Source organism: Ananas comosus, unplaced genomic scaffold (genome assembly GCF_001540865.1).
Source record: "Ananas comosus cultivar F153 unplaced genomic scaffold, ASM154086v1, whole genome shotgun sequence".
Classification (NCBI taxonomy): domain Eukaryota; kingdom Viridiplantae; phylum Streptophyta; class Magnoliopsida; order Poales; family Bromeliaceae; genus Ananas; species Ananas comosus.
Genome location: NW_017893460.1, coordinates 58,592 through 72,702, shown reverse-complemented (window position 1 = coordinate 72,702; position 14,111 = coordinate 58,592). Strand labels below are relative to the sequence as shown.

Sequence of the window (14,111 nt, the reverse complement as noted above, 5' to 3'; positions counted from 1 at the left end):
GAACTAGTGCGAAGAAAACCTGCAGATCAACGGTAGTAGCAAGAGCTTCAGTAGAAGTGCTGTTTGGTAAAGCAGTAACGTACAACGGAAGCAAAAGCGTCAGTATGGTGAATGCTTGTTTACAGCTTTCTGGAATGCAGAAGCTATTGCAGAAGCCAAGCCAGACAGGCCTGTGAGTATGCAAGTTCGAAGATGATGCATTGTGTTCTCACTCTGAAGACATCTGAAAAAGTGGCTTTGCCGTCATGCACAAATCGTGCTCCAATGTAGAAACAAAGCGCGTACGTCAGGTAGAGAGTGAAGAACGAGAAACCGTAGCCGAAGCCGCTTATAAGCCCCTGTCGCACTCCTTGTTTCACTGGTGCTTCGCATTTCTTTTTGTAGGTTTCCATCACTCTTTGCTCAGCGGAGAAAGATGCCACGGTTCGGATACCGCTCACGGCGTCGTTCGCCACCTGACTTGCTTCCTCATACATCATCTGCAACAAAAATTGAAAATCAGTTTCTCTGTGATTACTAGAAGGCTTGAATTGTTGGTCTCAATTGCTACAACTGCTGTTTCAATTTCAGTTACTAGTTAGAAAGTGTTCAAGAGTTTCGAAGAGACAAAATCGAATATAGAGAAATCAAAATTGTCATAAAATACTAATTTTGGCATTGTAAGCTACATAATAAACAATTGTACTATCTGTAAGCTACTTTCAACTAATTTCTGATCTATTTTCTGAGAGTATTTTTTAGGCATATCCTAGAAGATCTCCTGAAATACTGCTGATGAGTGATTCAATTATAAATGAGAAAACTGTTCGTCATCAACAGCACTTGATGGGATCTTCCAAGGTCCCCCAAGTGCTTCTTATTTTCTAAAATTAAGCCCTTGTTTAGACCCATACTTAGCCGAAATGCTTCGGCTTGGATAGGTTTGGAACCCTAGCGGTTGATCGACAACAACTATCGAAGAAGCAGAAACATTTGAATTTAACATTACCTTAGCATCTGCACTATACCCCTTCATAAACTTTATCTGTGCATAACCTTGGAAACCCACCAAAGGGATCACCACTGTGATAATAAGTGCTAGCCTCCAACTCGCGACCATTGCTACGATAAACCCCGTGAGAAGCGTCGAAAGGCATTGAACCATCAAAGCCAACGTATCCCCCAGAAGTCGCCGAACATTCGTAGCATCAATCGATAGCCTTGCGCCAATCGCCCCACTGCAAGAAAAGAAGAACAAAAGAAGTTTTTTAAGCATGGTGCAAAACTCTCGACAACATTCGGAAAGTAAGATGGTGGAATTGCTATGCTTTAATAGACCTGGAATTGCGAGGGTCGTCGAACCAGTTGATTTCTTGGTGGATGATTCTTTGAAACGACATGGAACGGATGCGTTCTACGAGCCTCCCGCCTGCTACTCCGAACAAGAAATTCTCGATCGGTATCACGAACAACGCGGTTATGCCCAACACGACATACATCGATGTCCAGAAGTTTGAATCCTTTTGCAATTGATGCGGCTCTTCGAAGAATATCTTTATAGAGATCGACAGCAAAATACCGAACACCGGGAAGAGGACTCCGTGTATTGCTGCGGCTATCGATCCTAAGAGCAGAACCGGGATTTCCGGCTTGTTAAGAGAGATCAATCTTGTGATAGGAACTTCTTTTGGAGCCCCAACGTCACCGACAACTTCTTTATCTTCTGTTTCATCTTGAGGTCCAGCTTGAGCTTCCATCGGGCCGGTTAAGCTGAAAGGAATGGTGAAAGAATGCCTGCTGCTACTGCCGATCGAGGATCCTCGACTTGCTGACCTTTCGAATGATATGCTCCTTTTCGATTTGCTCAGCGATTTCGACTCGTTGCTCAAACTGCGCATCGCGGAGTCACCGACGTGTTCTTTTGTTTCCTTGTGAGTTTCTTGCAAATGGATGAGTTGGGAATAAGCGCCATCGGGGTTCCTTATCAACTCGTCGTGACAACCTGCATTTTTAGTAATTTGCTTAGAATCTATTAACATACTTTCTAAAGTAGGTAGTAAACTAAACAAATAACTAACTTTACGGACGAAAGTGTTAAAATTGAAAGGAATCAAGTGCGCCCTCGAAAGGAAGTGATTGTAATGTGCAAGATGAAAAAACCTTGTTCCACTATCTTTCCCTGATGCACGACGGATATTGTACCCGCATTCCTCACGGTGCTTAGGCGATGAGCGACGACGATGGTCGTTCTCTTGAGCATGACCCTATTGAGTGCCTCTTGAACTATTCTCTCGGACTCCACATCTAGTGCACTTGTCGCTTCGTCAAGCAATAAGATCTTTGGGTCCTTCAGAATTGCCCTTGCGATCGCAATCCTTTGCTTCTGTCACCCCGAAAGTTGCGCCCCACGCTCACCAACCATTGTATCCAGGCCCTAAAAACATAATCAAATGAATATAAACTCATAAAAAACTAAAAAACAATGATCAAATTGTTAACAATATATGCAAAATTGTGCAAACTACTTTGCAGCCGTCTTATTTATGCAAAAAAAAAGAAGAAGTTTTTGCATTTAAATAGTGTTTTCAGGAACACATGCAAATACCAACTTCGTATTATTATTCACACAATTTGACACATTTTCAGAGGTATATTTGTACTGAAACCTTCTTGCATTCCTTACATTGGGCAACTTGTCAATGAAATTCGTCGCATTCGCGAGCTCGGTCGCCCTCTTGATCTCTTCGAGTGTCGCTTTCTTTTTACTGTATGTTATGTTCTCTTTGATGGTTGTCATAAACAACAATGGTTCTTGGCTAACAAGTCCAATCTTTTCTCTTATCCAACTAAGCCTCAAACTCTTTATGTTAACTCCGTCTATCAAAACTTCGCCTGCTTGCGGATCGTAGAACCTCTCCACTAGGTTTATAACAGTTGATTTTCCACTGCCGCTCTCTCCGACGATAGCCATTGTCGTACCGCTTGACACTTTCAACGAGAATCCGTTGAATATGGGGTAGTCGGGCCGCGTAGGGTAGCTGAAGTAGACATCTTGGAGCTCGACATCACCCTTCATGTCTTCTAACACGACGCCGCTCGTGTTGTATGCGTCGATCTCCGGCTTCCGTCTGATTGTTTCGAACATTCTGTATGCTGCAGCTTGTCCTTCAGCAAAGGCAGTCACACATGGGGTTGCCTGACCTAAAGACCTGCAAAGGAAAAGCAAAATTCAACTCAAAAGTAGTAACTAAAACTTACTATGTAAAACATCATTTCATCATAGAGCTAGATATGTGATAGAATAGTGCTTCTACATAGCAATTTATTCTTTGGAGAGATTCATGTATATCGCTAGAAAATCTTAATTTTAATGCCTTTAAAAATTGATGGCTAAAATAAAGAAAACCTTCTTGTAAATATCCTTCTCTTTTACTTTCCCTTCCTGATTTTTAAGAACCTTCATTTTACCCTCTTAAAATTTCAACGATGCATTTTGCCCTCCTTTATTATAGTTCTATTATTATTTCATCCATTTCTTATAATTTTTTACTGAAAATGTACTTGAAAATGACAGAAATACATTAAAACATTATTATTTTTTTCTTATGAAGTTAGTAAAGGCAATTTGTTCATTTCGTTCCCTCCATTAATGCCGTAATCTCTTGAAACCATTTCTAAAATTTTAAGGGGGCAAAATGCAGGTTTTTGTAAGTCACGGAGGAAAAGTGAAAAAGCAGATATTTATAGGAGGTTTTTCTATGTTTTAGCCAAAATTGATTTTGCAAACCTTCTATTATATGTCATACACAATCGGCAAAGGGGACCAGTTTATTGTCACTGTCAGCACATGCCCACTGTGCCGGTGTGCTGGTGTGGTGTTGTGGATGTGGCATATCAACACGCCCCGTGCCAGTTGCATGACAATCCTTGGCCTTGTAGTTGCAAAATCTACTTTATCCTTTAATACATGGATTAATGAGGTGAAGTGATATTAACATATCCATTTTTGATAGCGGCAGATCGTTCATATCTATTGAATCTAGTCAGGTTCAGAATGAACGGTAACCGAATTCAATAAATTGATCTATCAATATCAAAATCAGCTTTTCTAGCAGCATCACCCCCGTTGGTAAACTCACATTGCGCCGGTCATGACCGCGAACAAAACATTGACGACCGTTCCTCCGGTGTAGCCTTTGTTGATAATCAACCTGGAACCATACCATATCGCCAACGCGTAGCTCCAGAACAAGACCATGAAAACAGTTCCCATTCCCAGGCCAGCAGCAGTCCCTTCTTGGACAGCAGACAAGTAGGCAGGTCTGATGAACTTGTTGTACAGGGCAATAGCTTTCTTCTCACCATTGAAGGAAGCAACCTTTTCATATGTGATAAGTGAATTAGAGAATAATAGTTCTGCAAAATCAGAAGAACCTTATATGCCCTTAAAAAACTAGGGGTTTGTTTGGCCCTTCTACTGCTTCCACTTTTACCAACAACAGTAGATTCTGGTAGTTCGTTTGGCAAGGGAAAAAAAAAATTCAGGTTTCTGTTGAAGCAGGAAGCTGAAATAAGATTATGAGAGTGAAAAGTAGAAAACCCAATTTGGTGTTTCTGATTTTGCTACAAAAAACTGTTGACAATATTTTACTAAAGTACTTCTTTTAATAGTACTACTTAGGCAATACTTCGTCAGATAACACTATACCCTATAACAGGGCCTAACTGGCACTTAGTTTTTTTCAATTTTGCCCTTGCACTGGGAGAACTTACTTCTGAAAGTAAGATCTTGTATGCACTTAGTTTCACAGGGTCTATATGCTTTCTTTTTTTTCTCCATAGGAAACTAAGATTATATGCTATATATATATATATATTATATTATATTTTGTAGAAGATCTTACTACTGAAAGTATATAAATTATTTACTCACTGTTCTGATGGACCCAATTGTTTGCTCGACAACATTTCCCGCGTTGCTGTACGTCGCTTGCCGGCGGCTCGTCATTTTCGAGACGAACCACGACATGGTCGTGCAGGCGATGACCAACGGCGGAATGCTCGACAACATCACTAGAGATAGAAGCCATCCTTTTGTGAATGCTATAATGAATCCGCCCAAGAATGTCGCAACAAGTTGTATGAACTTCCCTACCTGAAACCAAAGCAAACAAACAAAAGAAAAAAAAAAACGACATCTACATTGTATTAAACATTTAATGTTCAATATGTCTCATGAGAGGTAGGAAAAGTAACACAAACTCTTATTTCCAAAGTATAGTGATTGATTGGAGAAAAGTGGTTACAATGCATTTTACATACTTTTGTGGAGTGTTACAACTTTTTATGACCCTTCTTGCTAAATATATAAAAAATATAAAAATACCATTTCTACTAGCTTAAGCTTTTGAAGTATAATGCTTAGAAGTCCTGAGTTCTAGTGACAACATGCTTCTCGTAGTTTACGTTATGGGCCTATCAAAAAATCTCGAGCCCTGCTTAAGTTTTTTTTCGAAACAATGATTATTTCATTTAATTTGAGACTTCTTTAACCATAAAAGGCAAAAATCTAATTATATGATCAATTTAAATTTCTTCTATTGTAGACCAATGTGTAATCAGATGCTTAAATGGTGTTTGATTACTTAGAAAATCGCGGGAAACTGTTTTCTAGAAAAGAAAGTTTTCAATGGAAAATAGAAAAATTGGTTACGAAAATCAAAATTTTGAAAGATTAGATAACTTTTATACATTTTTACCTGAAAAAACTTCCTTAATTTCTTATGAATTAAAGTTTCATAAAAAAAAGACTAAGACATGCATGTAATTGTTAAGGGAAATGCTGCTCTTTTTGTTCTTCTCTTTGTTGTGTAGGAACAAGCTTTGAAGTTTTTCGCACCTTTTCGCCGATAGCATCTTGAATGAGTATCGTGTCGCCAGACATCCTCGTGACCGCCTGCCCAGTCGTCATCTCCTTGTCGAAGAATGCGATGTCCTGCCTCAGTATCGCCTTCAGGTACAGCCCTCGAATCCGCGCCGCCTGTCTTTCCCCAGTCACCATCCAACATGCCACCTCTGAAATAGTCAGTAAGTCAGATTATGTTTTAGTTGGTAATTTCTGATTCCAGACTTTCTGAAACTGAGTTGGTATAGCATTATGACTGATAATTCTAGTGATAATTCTAGTGGTAATTCTAGTGGTAATTCTATTGTGTTTATAAGATAGCAAATCTGATGCATAATATGATTATGATCTCATTGAAGGAAATGTACACAATTAGATGTGATTAAAATGTGCATCATTTGGCCTTAACCATCAGAGAGTGCATTTTGTAAAAATATTCAATTTTCTGGCCTATAATAATAGGCTCAGAAGACCAATAAGTTAGTGAAATTAAATATGGTCCATGTTAAATATGTGTCGAATTCTAGTACCGCAAGGTTTTCTAACCCTATTCTGTTTTGATTATCCCATTAAATCAAGTTTAGATTATGCCTAATCTAATTAAGATATTCATAGTCTTAATGGATTTGTGTTCCTAATCGTATTAGGATTTATTCCATTAATTTGGTGCGGAAGATGAGAGAGGGAAAATGGGTGTATTTTTGAGATTAGGGTTTTGTGAGAGAGGCATATTTTGTATACCACTTTGATTATAATGAAGATCTCAGCTCCGTCTTCACCCGTGAACGTAGGCCGGTGGCGGAACCACGTAAATATTATGCGCTTTATTTTTCTTCTCGTTCTCGATTCTCTTTTGGTAAATTTGCACCCGACGAACTAGATCTTCTCGGTTTTAGCTCTAACGGTCCACAATAGACCTAATGGCAAGAGGGCCAACAATAGACCTAACGTTCAGATGGATTGAGTCAGATCGAAGCTCGTAAGCATTGTGGTTGAGTCCTTAAGTTCGATGAGTGTATTATTTCTATTAGCACGTACTTTTAGAATAGCTGGTTAGCGCTTACGATCTATATTCAGCAGATATATTTGATCATAATCTCCAGATAATGTATATGATCATGATCTCATTGAAAGAAATATTCAGAATTAGATGATTAAAATGTGCATCATTTTGCTTGAACTACAGTGCGCGCATTTATAGAAAGAAACAATAACAATTGAGAAGATGTTGTACCTTAAAACTGCGTTAAAAATGCTAGAATTGAACGATATCGCGAGTTCATCGATTAGTTAAAAGAAAAAAAAACAAACAAATGAAGCACGGTTTAACGAAGGGATTGATTGATTGATACTTACGGAAGAACGAAGCAACCATCGATCCGATCGCTAAATACACAAAATTTAGCACCACCTGAAATAAGATAATGAGATTAGTTTCTCATTTACCAAAATCATTGATAAAACTAATAACTGCAACAATCCTACAAATCTAAGTAAAAATACGCGGCGATTAACAAAAGTGTAGCTTGCAATTCACAAGCATATACCAAATAATGAAAATAACACCACAAAAGAATGAATATAATAATTCAGCAAACAAAACTTTCCTCCGAAATTTATTAATTTCTTGATTTGAATATGTAACGACCTGGCTCGCAAACAATAATAACTCAATGGACCCAAACCATCAATCCAAAATATTAAATTGTCCATGGTCTCTTATATATCCAATTATAACTCTATTTCCATCCGATGCGGGACTATTAGCGTGTCATAGATTAACAGTAAAAATATCACAATTTCAAATTCAAAAAACAAAAAGCATAGTTATTCTAAATTTTACTATTCGAGAGAATGGATCTCTTTAGCTTATTTAATTCAAAATTTTGAGCTGTTTTTTAAACCCTGATATGGCTTGTTCACACAAAACCCAACCAATGCCTTACTTTATTTATTTATTTTTGTTGGGGTTGTGATAATATCTACTAATTAATAAAGTAATTATTATATAATAACAGCTCATCTTGTTTGGATGGATCTAAATCCCATTTATACCCAACCAAAGTCAAAGCAAATAAACACCACAATTTAGAGGTCCCTCGATCCAATTAAACAAAACAAAAAAAAAAAGGGCTCCATGTTTCCTACTTAACATAATGTTGTTGATACAATGTACTTTTTTATATTCCATGTTTCCTACTTAAGACAATGTTCACATTAATTATTAATCACATCTAACACCCCCTTGGTTTAGCACAATTTTACTTTACCACAATGCGGTTCAAAAAATTACACTTAACTATTCTATGATCTTTTTTTTGTTTTACCATAAAATCCTACCATTAAACGTAGCTGTAAATAAAATAATACTTTTTGCAAATAATATGATGGTAATATATAAATTATAGGATGGTTAATGCTATTTCGTACCGCTATGTGGTTTGTTTTTTTTTTTTTTTTTTTTTTTTGTGTTTTTTTTGGGAAACAAATATCACCCTATTTGTATAGAGAATTTTATTTTTATTTTTGAAAAAAGAATTCAATTTACTACTATGTTTCATAGTAGGTACTTTAGACGAAACAACAATAAAACTATGGAGAGGTTAAGTGTAACTTCTTAAACCACGAGATGATAAGATAAAAATGCACTAAACCACATATGGGCAAATTAAAGTGTACTTTAAAAAAAAAAAACTAAAGAAACACAAAAAAAAAGAGAGAAAAACCTTCATATTGATCACAAATTACTCATACGATGCATAAACCTTAGTGCAACTAAGGCTCCGAAAATAGCTTGATTGTTTCCATGCGTAACATCACGTTCTGTATATAAGAATAAGTCGGTTATGATATATTTTCTACTATCTCGTGGAAAAATATAAAAATATATTCCTAATTTTAGAAACAAGTTATACTCTGCCTCTCACCTAACCTGCTCATTAAGATCCTTCATTGTCTTATTCTTTTACTTGGAGTGCTTAAACACCAATTTTTTTTTAATTTTTTTATTTTTTTAAAGGTTGTTGTTACCTAAACATGTGTGATTCTATGGAGACTTGTATTGTTGTGCTTCTCATATAATTTTTGTCCAGTTGTATATGGTTGTGTTCAGTGTCTCTTTCTCAACAAGCCAACTAATTAACTTGTCCTTATATCACTTTCAAATTCAATAATTTTAATTATTTTTAGCATAAATTAAATTAAAATAACTAATATTTACTAGCTAAGAGCCTGGCTTGTGTGCTTTCAGAAGCACGGCGGACTCCGTACTATCAAATCATTTTTTGATACTGGGAATTCAAAATCGACATTCGGCTCACTATCTAGAAAATAAATTATGTGAATTTTAGATACTATTTACTTAGTGATTGAAAATGCTCAAAATCAATAGCTGAAAATAAAAATCTCATAAAAAGTGATGATACGACACCAAAATTTTGGATCAAAGATATTAATATTATTTTATATAGTATAAAAAGCTTTTATCAAATTTTTAAGTTATTTGGATATTTCTATACTATTAAATTCGCAAACTGCTCATTATGACCATTAAGATTGTTACTTTTGGATCGGTTTGATCATTAGGTATAAATGATAAAGAAAAATTGCGAAATTTTTTTTTTAGATACTTGAAATACTCTAAATCAAGTTTAATAGAACTAATCGTTGATTCGAAAGTCTCGGCATAAAAAATAACTTAATAATATGAAGGTCGCTGTATTTCTAAAAGCACACAAGTCTACCTAAATTGTTAATAGTGTTATGAAAAATGATAATATTTTTTACTTAAACCAACAAAAATATCTCAAAATTTTTTTTTAAAAAAATAAAAGTTACATAGTATCCAGCACCAACATTCCTCTACAATATGCGCACGAGACTATCCAGCCGCTTACAAATCATGGACCTAGAAAAAAATAGCGAGTAGTCGAGGGGGCTCTCTGTAAATTTAAACCCCTCAATTTAAATTCTAAAAAAAAAGAGCAAATTCTATTATAGATTTATAGGCACGTTCTCACCTGCATGCGTCGTGATGACGCATTGGATGATGTTAAATTGTTATCTAATTGCAAATTAAATAGTAATAATAATAAAGTTAAGGGACCTGTTTCTAAATTGCGAATATTCAGGGGGTTCTCCATAAATTTCACCCCCCCAATATAAACTGGCGTCGTTACATCTTACATACATTATTTGTAAAAAAAAAAGAAAAGAAAAAAAGTAAAATACTCTGCAGTAAATTTTTTTAAAAAAGTATGGTGTAATGAAATTAAGCCACTTAAATTTAAAAATAAAAATAAAAAAATGTATGAAGGGCCCCCCAACTATCGCCAAGTCTGAAATGGGACCCTCAACTTTAGTTTTTTTTTTTCTTTTTAATTTGATACCATTTTGTTCCACTCTCCTCTCTGAAACAAACTTGTTCCCATATATTTAAGTCTAATTTTGATCATTGTATTAACTTCTTAATTAATCTAATTAATATATTTAAGTCTTTATTTATTATTTAAATAGTTAAATAATTAAATAATTAACGTGTTTATCTAATAACTAGTATTTATATCAGCCAACTAATTAATATTTTGACTAATCAAATTAATTTCTTAATTAATCATCTAAATAATTAAATAATTTACTAATAATTAAACAAATTAATATATATATATATATAATTAATTAATATATCTTTTATTATTATTTATTAAATTATTTTTCATTAATATTTTGATACTAATTAATTAAATAAAATATTTTTAATTTAAAATTATAATTACTCTTATTTCGGTTTATTCTAATCTAATCATTCAAACATTATTATTTATATTATTTTCGAAAACAATTCAATTTTCATTCAAATAAAAATTTACTTAAATTCTTGTTTATATCTGAATTTATATATATTTTTAAAATAAACAGTTCTTACTTATATCCGAACCAAATGAAGCGTTGCAGGTTTTTAAGCATTTACCTTGTTGACGCGGTGGAGGACGGAGTTGGCGTCGCCGCCGCCGAAGGCGTCGATGACCTGGCCGAAGATGACGGTCATGAGCGGCTGCGAGACGCCGTTGGCCACCGCCGCCACCGCCCCGACCGCCATCAGCAGGCCGTCCGCCGCGTCCGCGAACGCCAGCAGCCGGTGCACCCCCACCTTCTTCACCTCCTCCTTCTTCTCCTCCTCCTTCTTTACCTCCTCCTCCTTCTCCTTCCCATTCTCTCTCTCTCCTCTCCCCTCCATTAATCTCTCTCTCTCTCTCTCTAAGCTCTTCTTTCTCGTTCTCTCTCTAAGCTACTCTTGTGTTGGATATAGTTTGGAGGCTATTTATGGCGATTTGTAGGGGAGGAGAGAGAGAATATGAGATCGTGGTCATTTCAATTAAAATAGAAAAAACTTCACGGGTAAATTTCATATAGATCCTCTCGCAAACCTAATGAATTATAAATATATTATTTCTACAGAGTTTAACTTTTTATATATTGTTTCTGTAAAAATTTTGATGTTTTCAAATATGTCCCTGCTGCTAGAATCCGTTAGAAAAATTTAGTTAACCTAGGTTAAATATATACTTAATCCTGTTTAGTTTTTGATATTTTTTTTCCTCTTATATTTTACTGTTATGGTTTTTGGAGGGGCATATTTGTGATGGCGTAATTGAAAATATAAATAGTTCTTTAATGGTTCTCTAAGATAATAAACCAGAGGAATATATTTGAAAACATCAGGACTTTTGTAAGAACAATATATGAAAGTTGAACTTTGTAGTGATATTTGCAGGGACCTATATAAAACTAACCCAAACTTGGAATGTCATCCCTGTAGTTCAATGCTTTCTTACTTCAGTATCTTATGATTTAAACTGTATCACTTTATTATTCTGTTATTTTATTTTTCTCTTTTTTATTATCACTTCCTTTAATTTTTTTCGTTAAATCAATGGTAAAGTTAAAATTATAAGATACCAAAATAAAAAATTTTGTAAACCACGCGATACTAAAGTGAATATTCAATAAGCCACATGAGGTATCTAAAGCTTTTTTTTTTTCTATATATTTATCAGAGAGTTAACAGAGAGAAAGAGAAAAATGAAACCATAAAGTAATAAAGTGAGAAGTGCTAAACCACAGGGGATATATTTGAAAATTTTCCATTAAAATTTTTGTGTTTAGTAGTAGGGGAGTGAGAAAGATTCGTGGAAAGATAAAATTGAGAAGATATAGTCTTGCTGGTAAAGTTTAGACAAAAATTTTCTGAGTCTTGTTTTTTGTTTGGCGGAAAATGAGAAAAAATTGAAGGGAACTAAAGTTTTATTTTCTTCAGTTCTACTGTTTGTTTGATAGACAATGAGTAAAAGTTGAAGGAAACTGAAGTTTTTTCAGTTTTGTTGTTTGTTTGGCAGACAGTGAGTAAAAGTTGAAGAAAACTGAAGATTTTCAGTTCTACTGTTTGTTTGGCAGACAGTGAGTAAAAGTTGAAGAAAATTGAAGATTTTCAATTCTACTGTTTGTTTGATAGACAATGAGTAAAAGTTGAAGGAAACTGAAATTTTTTCAGTTTTGCTGTTTGTTTGGCAGACAGTGAGTAAAAGTTGAAGAAAACTGAAGTTTTTCAGTTCTGCTGCTTGTTTGACAGAAAGTGAGTAAAAGCAAAAAAGAATAGAAATTTTTTTAATTATGTTGTTCGTTTAGCAGATAGCGAATGATATAAAAACCGAAGATGTGAGTAATGAGTTAATATTTTATTATTTTAGTTTTATTTTTATTCATTGATTTCAGTATAGAATCGGACGAAATCAATTACGCTATTTTGGTGAACTTGAGTTTTCGCCGAAAGTGAAGTTGCGATAAACAAAATAACATAAGTGAACATTGAGTTTGTTGTTTTTCCTTAAAAAAAAATAAGTAAAATATATAATCTTACTAAATTATGAATATTAAAAAAAAATTTTAAAAAAAATAAAATTATTAACTTTTAATTATGAGATAATTTTTATACTAAACAAGTTATTTATGAATATCTTAGGCATCTGAACTTTGAAAGCTATGAAGTTCTGCATAAATTTTTAAATTTTCAAAAAATTGGCCGTTGCGAACGTCTGCGCTTCTAAGTTTACAGAATTAAAGGATATTAAATAATCTCTTAATTTATTTCAATTAACCTTTGTTTTTTTACTTTTTATGACATTTTGTAACTAATTTTAGAAAATATTTAATGTCTCCATTAATGTCAATTATTAAGATAGATTAGTAAAATTTAGCTTAGGTAACAAATCATTTGATGGCTAATTGAAAAAAAAAAAGTTATTATATATGTTATTTTTACTTTGAAAGTTCAATAGTAGGACTATAAATCGAGTTCGCTGTTTGCGAGCTAACTCGTATTTTGCTCAAAATTAAGTCGAATCAATTCACTTATTTAATTAACAAGCCGATCACAAGCTCATTTTTTTCAAGTCAAAAACTAAATGAATAATATTCTAATTAGCACCACGTTTAAATTTTAATTAATACTAGTTACACTTCAACAAAAACGGTTTATAGCGACATTTTTAAATGTAGGTACATTTCAAAAAAGTGCTGCTAGCTAAAATTACCGACACTTTTAAAAAGTGTTGCTATATGTGGGGTCGCTAGGTATATAGTGACAGTTAAAGAGTGTCACTATAACCTAAAAGAGTGCTGCTAATTTACCAACACTTATTTAAGCATTTAGCAACCGCTGAAACTCTATCTCGTTGGGTGCGGTGGCGGAGGAGGACGACAGTAAAGGCTCTTCGTCTAAAATTTCAGTGGATTGAGTGAAGAGAGAAGAAAAGATGGTAATTGATTTTTCTTTTTTTTTTCTTTTCTGTTTGTAATCGGGCCAAATGGACTGGGTGTGGTGGGTTGAGTAGAGTAATCTTTTATTTTTGGTTGGATTGGGCTTTATATTTAGGCATTAGTAGATGTGTTTTTAAGTTTTAGCATAAATGGGACACTTACTCAAAAGTATCTAAACATGTGTCCCTATAACCTAATTCTGTTGTAGTGTTAGTACTACTAAGAGCGAAAGCCAACATCAATAACAACAAATTAATAATATATTCTAATTATAGTCCGTATTAATATTTTATTAAAGTGTTATTCTAAGCTGGTTCGAAATAATTTTGAGTCCGCTAAAACTATTTTCGAATTGAAAATGAGTTGAATTATCTCAATTTCTTTGAAATTTGAGCTGAACATATAATTTTAA

The 14,111-nt window shown here is 34.2% G+C and overlaps 1 pseudogene; it reads right to left on the bottom strand.

The window, feature by feature from the left end:
* Nucleotides 1-17: 17 nt before the first annotated feature.
* LOC109706100 lies at nt 18-11,204 on the bottom strand (annotated as a pseudogene).
* Nucleotides 11,205-14,111: the final 2,907 nt, after the last annotated feature.